The following is an 11427-nucleotide window of genomic DNA, read 5'->3' on the forward strand; positions in this document are numbered from 1 at the left end:
TAGGACTCCTCACTCAGAGTATCAATGAGCTCTATTTGAGTAAATAAAAACAACAAAAAGACAAGAAATAAAACCAGAAAGTCTAACAAACCCTTCGTTGAGTCCTGCCCACCTTTGGTTACTGCTATCAAGCCTGTCAAGCCTTCCACCCAGCAGGTCAATATGGTGTTTTCAACCAACATAAGCCCCTTTTACACTGCCAGATTTTCCGTGAATGTTGGACCGTTTTGCCGGCAAGCTGCGAGCGTTTATACACACAGAGGCGGATTGGCGAGTTGATCCGAGGTGCCAATTTTCCGCCTCGTAGGGTAGTCATATTGGTGGAACCCTTTTAGTTTAAACAGACCGAGGCGGCCTTCCACAACGGGAGGGGCTGTTGAAGACTTATGGGAGGAGCTGTTGATGACGCCGCACGTGCCACCCACTGGCGGTGGATAAACAGGAAACAGCTGATAGCAGGAATTAGCGAGCAGCTAGTAGCAAGAGGGAAACACAAACCTGACAGACACTGTAAAGATGAGCAACTGGGGAGACAAGGAATTGCGCGCCCTCCTTGTCCTCGCAAACGAAGAGGCCATTAACCGTCAGATGACGGGGACGGTGAAGAACGGGCCGACTTACGAGAGAATCGCCGAAGGACTGACCAGCCGCGGCTTCCCTCCCACGTCACTGTTTACGTCACATGCTGAGCTACACGTTTTGTTACTTGCTCACGCCCCCCATTGCCCCGAAAAAGGCGCACTCTAAACAAAAGTAGGTAGGCGGCATTTTGCCACACTCCCCGATTTTGCTTTTATACTGCCAATGCTGAAAAAAGACTGATCGGGCTTTCCTGCAAATTTGCACAATTCCTATCTAAAAGGGCTATTGTCTCATCCCGACGTGTCATACTTTGACGTTTGGTCACTATCATGTCACTGGCAGCAGCCTTTTGCAGTCTATCTTGACGCACAAGGGGTTAGCAGATGGTAATGCAGAAGTGGTCACTTCCCGCGACCCTCAAGAGGATAAGCGGTTATGAAAATGGATGGATGGATGTCTTTGTTTGTTAATGTGCTAAGCTAGCTCATGTTGGTTAGCGTCTTACCTTGGAGCAAACAAAGGAGTTTTATATTTTCTCACAGACCGATGTTTACGGAAGAAAGGAACGATATCTTCTGGCTGTAACTGGTCTGAAACTCTAAAAGTTTCTGGCATGTTGGGGTCCTGAGAGGCTCAACATTAAGGTGCTGCTGGGATTTGAACCCAGGATCTCCTGTTTACAAGACAGGTGCTTTAACCAGCTAAGCCACAGCACCTGTAATCTGCTTATTTTTTGATGTATGAGATGCTTTTTGAAGCAAACTCTCCTCATATCAAAGCCGAACAACAAGGGAGTAAGACAGACATTTCACAAAAAAGAAAATACAAGCTGATATTTTAGGTGTGGTGCCATGTCATGATGAGTGGAGAAGAAATTGTTGCTTTAGAGCAAAGTTTCAACACAGATTCATTTATGATTACCTAAAAGTATTATGCTTCACTACCTTGGCAGTTGTAAGTACTGTGAGTGGACTGTAATTGGCTCCCAAATGTTGAACTTTGTGTGTATCAGGGCACAGCCAACGCACCCTGAAAAACAGATGCTTGGGAATGCCTGTGTGCCGAATGGGACATTAAGAAAACAGTGGATGTAAGGGTGCAATAAAGTGCAGCATATGTGCCAGCCCCAGCTTAACAACTAAAACTTGACCAGTCTAACACTTATCACACATTCGAGACACAGTAACAAGGTGCTATCATCAACTCATAGCCGCACTGACTGCCAACTCTGAAGTTCACAGGCATGTTAGAGTGCTGAGAGCCAGAAGTGTAAGGTGCTGCTGGGATTTGAACCCAGGATCCCCTGTGTACAAGACAGTTGCTTTAACCCCCTAAGCCACAGCACCTGTACACTGAAGGATGAGATGCTTTTTGAAGACACATCTTCTTACATCAAAGCCAAACAACAAGACAGGAAGATAGATGGGACCTGATATTATGAGCAGACAAAAAAAGACAGTTGCTTTTAGTGAGGAGTTTAGACACAGTTTCACTGTGAAGGCTTCAAACGTAAAGCTATACACCCAAGAGATTAATGTCATGCTCCGCCAACTTGGCATCTTTTTCAGTGTAATTTTTCATCTTGAAATCTTATCTCTCCTCATTATCCCAAAGAAGACATTCCTGTTGAAGCAAACTCTCCTCATATCAAAGCAGAACAAGACAGCAAGTCGGGTATAATACACAAAAACTACAAGCTGATATGTCAGGTTTAGTGCCGTGTCAGTGTGAAGCTGTACAGTAAATGTGAGCAGAGGTGGACTGGCCATCTGGCATACCCGGAGTTTCCCATACCTGGAATCAGCTGGAGCCACTCTCCTGGTTTGGGGGTCACAGCCCTGAGTGCTCCGATTACAAATGGCTGTTTGGTTTTGAAACATCCATATATGCCACATCCTCTGCATGTAGCCCCTCTTGCTGGGCTTACATCTGTGGCAGCATTCCAGCAAGTTCCATATTCTCTGCTCTGATCCATCTATGTCTTGTTCCTGGTTCCTCAACACCTGACATGGACCTTGTTGACCCAGGCGATGTCCGTGCTGGTATGACTCTTGTTTTTCAGATTTCACTCATCCTGAGGTAGGCTAGCAGCATTAAGAGCCTTGCCTAAGGGTCAAGACTGGATATATATACACTGATGTCACACTTGGGGGTTGGTGGCATTGACTCATAATACACCTTTACCCTGAACGACCACAAAGAAGAGCAAGCTGGAGGCAAGGAGCAAGAGTGATGGCCTGGTGGTGAGTAAACCACACACAACCCCTCCAGATAGGAAAGGTTGCACTCATCCAGGTCCATCCAGGTCCATTTCTCATGTCTAATGCAATACAATGGGAAGTTACGGGCTTGTTAGCCTTAGCTAATGAGATTTCAGGAGCCTGGTTTAGCAAAGCAGCGTAAAGAGTCCCAGATCCCCTTTTTATTAATATGTGTGTCTCCTCAAATGTCAAAAGAAACCTGACTGATATTTGTGTGATTTATTGTGGTGGGCTGGTCTGGGCCAAAATGCCAGGGCCATCCTGAAACTGAGCCTCAAACCAAAAGAATTAAGATTACAGTAAGAGTCTCATGCTCCACAAAGTGAATACATTTGGCGTTGTTTTTAATATAATTTTTCATCATAAATCTCTTCATTTGCTCAAAGAAGAAAATACTTTTTATTTTGTGGTTTAGTGCCACGTCATGATGAGCAGAGAAGAAATTGTTGCCTTTAGAGAAAAGTTTATGCACAGGCTTCAGTGTGAAGACTTCAAAGATAAAGATATACACCCAAGAGATGACTGGTCTCATGTTCCACCAACTTGGCATCTTTTTCAGTTAAGTTTTTCATCTTAAAATCAAATTTCTCCTCATTACCGCGAAGAGGACATTGCTTTCTGATCTACAGAAAATGTGAATCTGTGGTTCAATCTCATCATTTGCTTAAAGGCGAAGATACTTTTTGATATAGCAATCCTCTGATCCAGAGATGATGCAGAGAGGTGCTGCTGGGATTTGGATCCAGGGCCTCCTGTTTACAAGATGGAAGCTTTAACCAGCTAAGCCACAGCACCCCCCCTGAGAGCTTACAAACAAGAAGGCCTTCCTTACAGCAAACATTTTGATTTGTGAAGGCAGGAAACCAGAGGTGTACCTTTAATGAGGGTACTGTGTATTGGGTAAAGGAGCAAACTCCTGTGGTCTGTAAGGTGCTGCTGGGATTTGAACCCAGGATCTCCTGTTTACAAGACAGGCGCTTTCACCAGCTAAGCCACAGCACCTCAATGTCTAGGAAAGATGTCTGATGGATGAGATGGTTTTTGAAGCAAACTCTCCTCATATTAAAGTGAAACAAGACAGCACGTTAGATATTTCACAAAAGAGAAACACAAGCTAATATTCTGTGGTTTAGTGCCATGTGATAATGAGTGGAGAAGAAATCGTTGCTTTCTGGGGAGTTTAGACACAGTTTCAGTGTGAAGTCATACAATGAGGAGTGTAATTTTTCTTTTTCAATATAATCCAACATTGTGTGTAAGAACTTACCCTATTCAGGGTTGGGAGGACTAGAGCCTATCCCTGCTCATAGAGGCTTTTTAAGATCTTTTGTCATAAGACATACTTTTATGAACAATAGATGATGTGTGAAGGTGCTGCTGGGATTTGAACCCAGGATCTCCTGTTTACAAGACAGGTGCTTTGACCAGCTAAGCTACAGCACCTGTATTCATTGATGTATGAGATGCTTTCTGAAGCAAACTCTCCTCATGTCAAAGCTGAACAAGGAGACAGTAAGTCAGATATTTCACAAAAAAGAAAGCTACAAGCTAATATTTTAGGTGCCAGGTCATTGTTGCTTTGGGCACAACTTCAGCACCTATACACCTGTTGTTTTTTTGATGTATGAGATGCTTGTTTGATGTTTCAGAGCCAAAGGAGAAAGGTGCTGCTGGGATTTGAACCCAGGATCTCCTGTTTACTAGACAGGCGCTTTGACCAGCTAAGCTACAGCACCTGCACACGTGATGTATGAGGTGCTTTCTGAGGATGAACTCTCCTCATATCAAAGCCGAACAACAAAACTTGAAGTCCGATATTTCGCAAAAAAAAGAAAATACAGGCTGATTTTTCAGATTTGGTGCCATGTCATGATGAGTGGAGAAGAAATTGTTGCTTTAGAGAAAAGTTTAGACACAGCTTGATTTACGATCACGGAAGAGTGCAGCCAATGCACCCTGAAAAAATAGATGCTTGGGAAGGCTTGCATGCTGTGACGGGACCTTAAAACAGTGGACATAGGGGTGCAAGAAAATATGGCATGTGTGCGAGCCCCAACTGAACAATTTATACAGAAGTCTGACAATTACAAAATGTACATCAGCACGAGGCACAGTATCATGATGCTATCACAACTCACAGCTACATCGACTGAAACTAACTCAGCAACTTGGCATTTCTCTCTTTAAATTCTTGATGTAGCAACCTTGTGATCCCGAGAAGATGTAGTAACCACAGCACCTGAATGTGCTGTGGTTTAACTGGATGAGAAGTTCAGGTACAGCTTTATTGTGAAGGCTTCAAAGGTAAAGGTACACACCAAGGTCTAATGCTCCATCAACTGGGTATCTTTGGCACCTTTAGGATTAGCATGAAGATACAAAGATATCATGCTTGTGATCCCACAGTTGATATATTTAGGTGCTGCTGGGATTTGAACCCAGGATCTCCTGTTTACGAGACAGGCGCTTTCACCAGCTAAGCCACAGCACCTCAGTGAGTAGAAGATATTTCTGATGGATGAGACGTTTTTGAAGTGCACTCTCCTCATATCATAGTGAAACAAGTTAGATATTTCACAAAAAAAGAAACACAAGCTAGTTATGTTTAGTGCCATGTCATGAAGAGTGGAGAAGAAATTGTTGTCTTACTGGGAAGTTTAGACACAGTTCCAGTGTGAAGTTATACGATGAATTTGAGGTCTCATTTTCCACCAGTTGAGTAAGTTTTGCATACTTTTCAATATGACACTTGAGATCCTGAGATAATGTATGAAGGTGCTGCTGGGATTTGAACCCAGGATCTCCTGTTTACAAGACAGGCGCTTTCACCAGCTAAGCCACAGCACCTGTGCAACTGTTTCTTTTTATGTATGACATGCTTTGTGAGGATGAACTTGCCTCAAATCAAAGCCTAACAACAAGACAGGAAGTTGGAGATTTCACAAAAAAGAAAATATTAGCTGATATTTTAGGTTTGGTGCCATGTCATGATGAGTGGAGAACAAACTGTTAGAGAAAAGTTTAGACACAGCTGCATTAACGATTACGTAAGAGTATCATGCTCCACTACCTTGGCATCTTTTTCAGCATAATTTGTCAACTGAAAGCTAAATTTGTCATCATTAGGTCAAAGACAGCAATGCTTTGAAGCAAACTGTTCTTATATAAGAACAGACTCTCATGCTCGACAGCAGCTGACCCCAGCTCAACTGGGTGAAGTATGTTTTTTTTTCAATACAACCCATCTTTCCATCGTCTGTAACCTTTTCTCTTATTCAGGCTCACCGGGGGGGTTACTGTGGCCGATCCCAGCTGACATTGGGCTAAAGGTAGCGATACATCCCAGGTTAGGTTTTTTAATATAATCTTATAAGGAGGTGAGGTATCAAGGTGCTGCTGGGATTTGAACCCAGGATCTCCTGTTTACAAGACAGGCGCTTTCACCAGCTAAGCCACAGCACCTTAATGACCACAAAAGGTTTCCGATGGATGTGGGGGTTTTTGAAGCGAACTCTCCTCATATCAAAATAAAACAAGACAGCAAGTTAGATATTTCACAAAAGAGAAACACAAGCTAATATTCTGTGGTTTAGTGCCATGTGATAATGAGTGGAGAAGAAGTTGCTGCTTTCCTGGAAGTTTCAGTTATAGTTATACAATGAAGAGTGTAATTTTCCACCAACTGAGTAAATTTGGCATCTTCTTCAATATAATGCATCCATTGTGTGTAACAACTTATCCTACTCAGGGTTGGGAGGTGTAGAGCCTATCCCAGCTGATATTGAGCGTGAGGCATGGCACAGGCTTTTTAAGATAACAATAGGTACAACATGAACAATAGGTGATGTATTAAGATGCTGCTGGGATTTGAATTCAGGATCTGCTGTTTACAAGACAGGTGATTTACCCAGCTAAGCCACAGCACCTGTGTTGTTTATGTATGAAATGGTTTTTGAAGCAAACTGTCCTCATGTCAAAGCCGAACAACAAGTCAGGGAGTCAGATATTTTAAAAAAAAAAATAAAAGAAGAAATTGTTGCTTTCAGAGAAAAGTTTAGACACAGCTTCATTAACGATTATGAGAGTAGATAAATAAGAGTATCACGCTCCACCAACTTTGCAGCATAATATTTCAACTGAAAACCACATTTTTCAATATTAGGTTAAAGAAGACACTGGTTTGTCCTCATATCAAAACAGATTCTCATGCTCGACGAGCGGGGTAAATTTGGTGTGTTTTCAATCCAACCCATCTTTCCATCATCTGTAACCACTTCTTTTATTCAGGCTCACCAGGGGGTCACTGGAGCAGTTCCCATCCCATCAGGTTGGAATCTTCAATGAATGAATGAATCAGTCAATCAATTTTATTTATAAAGCCCAATATCACAAATCACAGTTTGCCTCACAGGGCTTTACAGCATACGACATCCCTCTGTCCTTTGGACCCTCACAGCGGATAAGGAAAAACTCCCCAAAAAAAACCCTTTAACGGGGGAAAAACGGTAGAAACCTCAGGACGAGCAACTGAGGAGGGATCCCTCTTCCAGGACGGACAGACGTGCAATAGATGTCGTACAGAACAGATCAACATATATACATTAACGGTAATCTGTATGACACAATGAGACAGAAAGAGAGACAGACAGGCAAGGTGTCAAGGTGCTGCTGGGATTTGAACCCAGGATCTCCTGTTTACGAGACAGGTGCTTTCACCAGCTAAGCCACAGCACCTTGATGTCCAGAGAAAATTTCTAATGGATAAGATGCTTTATGAACTCTCCTCATATCAAAGTGAAACATGAGAGAAAGTTTTGTGTGGGGGGACTGGAGCACAGACACCAAAGTCTCATGCTCCATCAACGAGGGATGTTTGGCACCTTCTTCAGGGTTAGCCTGAAGATACCCTGATGATAGGCTACTTTCAGTATCACACTTATGATCTTGAGATGTTTTAAGGTGCTGCCGGGATTTGAACCCAGGATCTCCTGTTTACAAGACAGGCGCTTTCACCAGCTAAGCCACAGCACCTGTATTACTTAATGTATGAGATGCTTTCTGAAGCAAACTCTCTTCATATCGAAGCCGAACAACAAGTCACATATTTCACAAAAAAAATACAACCTGATATTTTGTGTTTAGTGCCATGTCATGATGAGTGAAGAAATTGTTGCTTTAGTGAGAAGTTTAGACACAGCCTTAGTGCTTCTTTTTCTTTCTTATGCCTCTCAGCCAGCGATAGCTGTAGCCATGATGTCCGTCCACCCATCTTCGTCCGTCTGTCTGTCCCATTCTCGTGAATGCAACATTTCAAACAAACACTTAAAGGGAACTTCTTAAAACTTGGCACAAACGTGCACTTTGAGTCAGCGATGAACTGATTAGAATTTGATGGTCAAATGGCGCTGTGACCTTGTCCCTTGTATGCTCATGAACAGCTTGATGGAAGACCTCTGTTCAAAGAAGGACATACTTTGAGACATAGCTGTCCTGTAAGAAACAGACAACAAACTAAGGTGCTGCTGGGATTTGAACCCAGGATCCCCTGTTTACAAGACAGGTGCTTTGACCAGCTAAGCCACAGCACCTGCATGCCTGGAGATGGGTTTTGATAGATCAGAAGGCACAGCCGTGCCAGTAGCAGGTAACATCGACTGTTGTCCATCTTTGTGGGTAGGTGGCTCTAAAAGGTGGGTTGACTCAGGCCTGGTCACGATTAATCACTTAGCAGGAGATCAAATGAAATCTTTTGCACAGTCAGATGTTTTGGGTTACCTTCGAAAGACATCCTTAGATATTTTTAAGGAATCACGGTGAGTGGGAAACAATTAGGAGACCTCCAACCGGTGTGGATCAGTACTTGGACAACAAATTTCTGGGTAAATCTGGCATCTTTCTTGGTATAACTCTACTAATAATGAACCAGAAGCAGAGATGATGCATTAAGGTGCTGCTGGGAATTGAACCCAGGATCTCCTGTTTACAAGACAAGTGCTTTAATCAGCTCAGCCAAATTTACGTTCAAATTTTTTTACTTTTGCAGTGGATTTTGGAGAGACAGTGACATTGTGCTAGCCTAGCTAACAGGCTAACATCATAGTTTGCTCAACAAATGAAACACTTCATTACACTGATAATTGTGTGCCAGAGAGAAGACTTTGTTAGGTGCTGCTGGGATTTGAACCCAGGATCTCCTGTTTACAAGACAGGCACTTTAACCAGCTAAGCCACAGCACCTGTATGTAATTAAACAAAAAGACATTTCTTACAGCAAGAAGCAAGAAAACCAATTCCTTTTGTAATAAAGGCACTGCTCCATTTAAGTAGTGAGCCAGTCCAGTGAGCGAGCCCACACCATACAACTGGCCATAATTAATGTTATTATTACACCTGTGTGAAACAGACTTCTGTAAAGAAGGCCTGTGGGGGAGATTCTCCTCTCTCCTCTCCTCAAATCAAAGCAACAACTGCATTACCTGCAGGTGCTGAAAAGAAAAAACAACAACCTCTGCATATTTCGTCACACGCACTTTCAGACCTGCCAAAAAGCAGTCGGCTCACAGATTATGTCCATAAATGTGCTGTTCACAGGATTTCGAGCTGAGTTACGCTAATGTTTGCAGCTTTGTCCTGCTCGTTATAGCACTCAAAGCCATTACTGTCAGAGATATAAAAAGCTGAAATAAAACGAAACAATAAAGCAAAATGTAACCTTTACGTTGGCTGTAAGTAGCCTATGATTTTAAAGAAGCCTCCGAGTGGGTTAAGCTGCATCTTTCATTATGATACCATAAAAGTAAATATAAGAACAATGCTGTTTCTTTATCACCGTGTCTTCTGCATGGATCATCAGCTGGAGAGGGTTCTGAAAGTAGCCTATGTAAATATGTGGTCAATACAGATACGGATCTGTAGAGCACTGGTGACCCACACCTCCCTCACCCATGTTGTTAGATCAGGAGGAAGAGGATGAGAGAGAGACATTGATAAATTAAAACACACACAGCTCTGACTCATGAATATCGCTCTACAGCTACTACGACCCTCAAACTAACAGTCAAGTGAGGCTTTATATGATGGATTAGATTGATTGGGTGAATTATATATATTTTATATTATAATTTGCATTTAATTTTGCTGAAGTTTTGCTCTGTATTTTTGTGTTTTTTACTGCAGGGTGCTGTAAGAGTAAAATTTACAATAAGGATTAATAAGTATGCTCCATATCTGTACTGTACATGCCCTGCAGGATGACTTATCAAAAATACTGTAGTATTTAAAGGACAAGACAGCATTGTTTGTAACACAAAAAAACATATATTGACATATAAATGACATATATGAAGAGTTAACTGAACTATTAACAAAAGAACGCAGGAATAGGACATGTGAAATGTATTATTTATTTACTGTGGCTCTTTTTTTTAGTTAGGGTTAAAGCAACACAGCGACACTTTAGGGAGCCTGGTCTCACTGCAAAGTCATCGAAATCCAGCGCTTGGACGGAGACTTGTGGCGTCAGAAAACGAAAAACAGCGACTGTTAACGTCGGTATGATACGTGGCCGGTTGTTGTTATAGTTTAACGGCGCCCCACGGTGTCAGGGGGGAACGCGGCGGGACAAGTTAAGGTGGCAAAAGTCCAAATGTGGCAGGCGGGTGAGGTGGTGGATGGATCCAACAAACACTAACTTTCACCCGAGAGAGTAGTGCTTGCATCCCGTAAGATTCTAAAGCCAAACCCTGTTCTTTATTACGAAACCTAACCACGTGTTTTTGTTGCCTAAACCCAACCATGTGTGGTTGCTGTTGGAGGAAAAAAACGGCAATTTGTGGTGTTGTACCAATGTAGTGCTTTTATTTTGAAAGAGACCGTATGTAAACGTTAAATTTCCTGTGGAAAGGGAAGTATATTTTGAAAGAAGACAATACATGTAACAGGTAACTTTTACTTTCATGCAAGGCCGATATCAATGTAATGTCCGTGCGTTAAGTACTGAGTCGAGATGTGGGTTATCTTAGCTTAGCATAAACCAGTGTTTCTGAAATGGTGTACCAATCCAGGTGTGCCGTGGTATTTTGTTATAACCACACATTATTATTGCAATACTCAACTGAACCTATACGAAAAGTTTTGAATACATTTCTGACTGACTGTATCAGTACATTGTGTGCACCCATTTCCTGATAAAGAGGCAAACTCTAGCTAAAAAATGTAATTTAACTGAATATGAAAAAAACCTTGGGGAACCTATTTGTCACCGTTCATGCGTAGGTGAGTGACACGTCAAAAGCCCTGCTTGGCAGCCAGTGTGAGGGATGATAACATTTAAAGAAAGAGAAGAAGGCCGTGAGTGGGACAATCGATCGCTTTATTGTACGGAGCAAATTACAACAAACCACCAGCTGTCAGTAGAAAGAATCACAAAAGCTACCTGCCCTATTTTTCTTATTTTTATTGTCTTATGTCATGATAAGAGTGATAACACATGTTACAGAAGCTATTGTGCACAGATATAAATACAGGTGTGCCTTGAGATTTTGGTTTGCAATTTGGAGGTTGAACCACTGACATAAACACTGGA

The 11427-nt window shown here is 42.2% G+C and overlaps 12 non-coding genes across 12 annotated transcripts; all 12 read right to left on the reverse strand.

Annotated features, from left to right (window-relative positions):
* Nucleotides 1-1224: 1224 nt before the first annotated feature.
* trnat-ugu (transfer RNA threonine (anticodon UGU)) lies at nt 1225-1298 on the reverse strand. The gene has a single exon. It is a non-coding gene; the product is annotated as a tRNA-Thr (tRNA).
* A 556-nt stretch (nt 1299-1854) lies between these two features.
* On the reverse strand, nt 1855-1928 carry trnat-ugu (transfer RNA threonine (anticodon UGU)). Its single transcript has one exon. It is a non-coding gene; the product is annotated as a tRNA-Thr (tRNA).
* A 1843-nt stretch (nt 1929-3771) lies between these two features.
* Nucleotides 3772-3845, reverse strand: trnat-ugu (transfer RNA threonine (anticodon UGU)). Its single transcript has one exon. It is a non-coding gene; the product is annotated as a tRNA-Thr (tRNA).
* Nucleotides 3846-4212: 367 nt separating this feature from the next.
* On the reverse strand, nt 4213-4286 carry trnat-ugu (transfer RNA threonine (anticodon UGU)). The gene has a single exon. It is a non-coding gene; the product is annotated as a tRNA-Thr (tRNA).
* A 219-nt stretch (nt 4287-4505) lies between these two features.
* On the reverse strand, nt 4506-4579 carry trnat-agu (transfer RNA threonine (anticodon AGU)). Its single transcript has one exon. It is a non-coding gene; the product is annotated as a tRNA-Thr (tRNA).
* Nucleotides 4580-5260: 681 nt separating this feature from the next.
* On the reverse strand, nt 5261-5334 carry trnat-cgu (transfer RNA threonine (anticodon CGU)). The gene has a single exon. It is a non-coding gene; the product is annotated as a tRNA-Thr (tRNA).
* A 282-nt stretch (nt 5335-5616) lies between these two features.
* Nucleotides 5617-5690, reverse strand: trnat-ugu (transfer RNA threonine (anticodon UGU)). The gene has a single exon. It is a non-coding gene; the product is annotated as a tRNA-Thr (tRNA).
* A 541-nt stretch (nt 5691-6231) lies between these two features.
* Nucleotides 6232-6305, reverse strand: trnat-ugu (transfer RNA threonine (anticodon UGU)). Its single transcript has one exon. It is a non-coding gene; the product is annotated as a tRNA-Thr (tRNA).
* Nucleotides 6306-7503: 1198 nt separating this feature from the next.
* Nucleotides 7504-7577, reverse strand: trnat-cgu (transfer RNA threonine (anticodon CGU)). Its single transcript has one exon. It is a non-coding gene; the product is annotated as a tRNA-Thr (tRNA).
* Nucleotides 7578-7800: 223 nt separating this feature from the next.
* trnat-ugu (transfer RNA threonine (anticodon UGU)) lies at nt 7801-7874 on the reverse strand. The gene has a single exon. It is a non-coding gene; the product is annotated as a tRNA-Thr (tRNA).
* A 483-nt stretch (nt 7875-8357) lies between these two features.
* On the reverse strand, nt 8358-8431 carry trnat-ugu (transfer RNA threonine (anticodon UGU)). Its single transcript has one exon. It is a non-coding gene; the product is annotated as a tRNA-Thr (tRNA).
* Nucleotides 8432-9006: 575 nt separating this feature from the next.
* trnat-ugu (transfer RNA threonine (anticodon UGU)) lies at nt 9007-9080 on the reverse strand. The gene has a single exon. It is a non-coding gene; the product is annotated as a tRNA-Thr (tRNA).
* Nucleotides 9081-11427: the final 2347 nt, after the last annotated feature.

This window comes from Epinephelus moara, chromosome 14, assembly GCF_006386435.1.
Source record: "Epinephelus moara isolate mb chromosome 14, YSFRI_EMoa_1.0, whole genome shotgun sequence".
In the NCBI taxonomy this organism is placed as follows: domain Eukaryota; kingdom Metazoa; phylum Chordata; class Actinopteri; order Perciformes; family Serranidae; genus Epinephelus; species Epinephelus moara.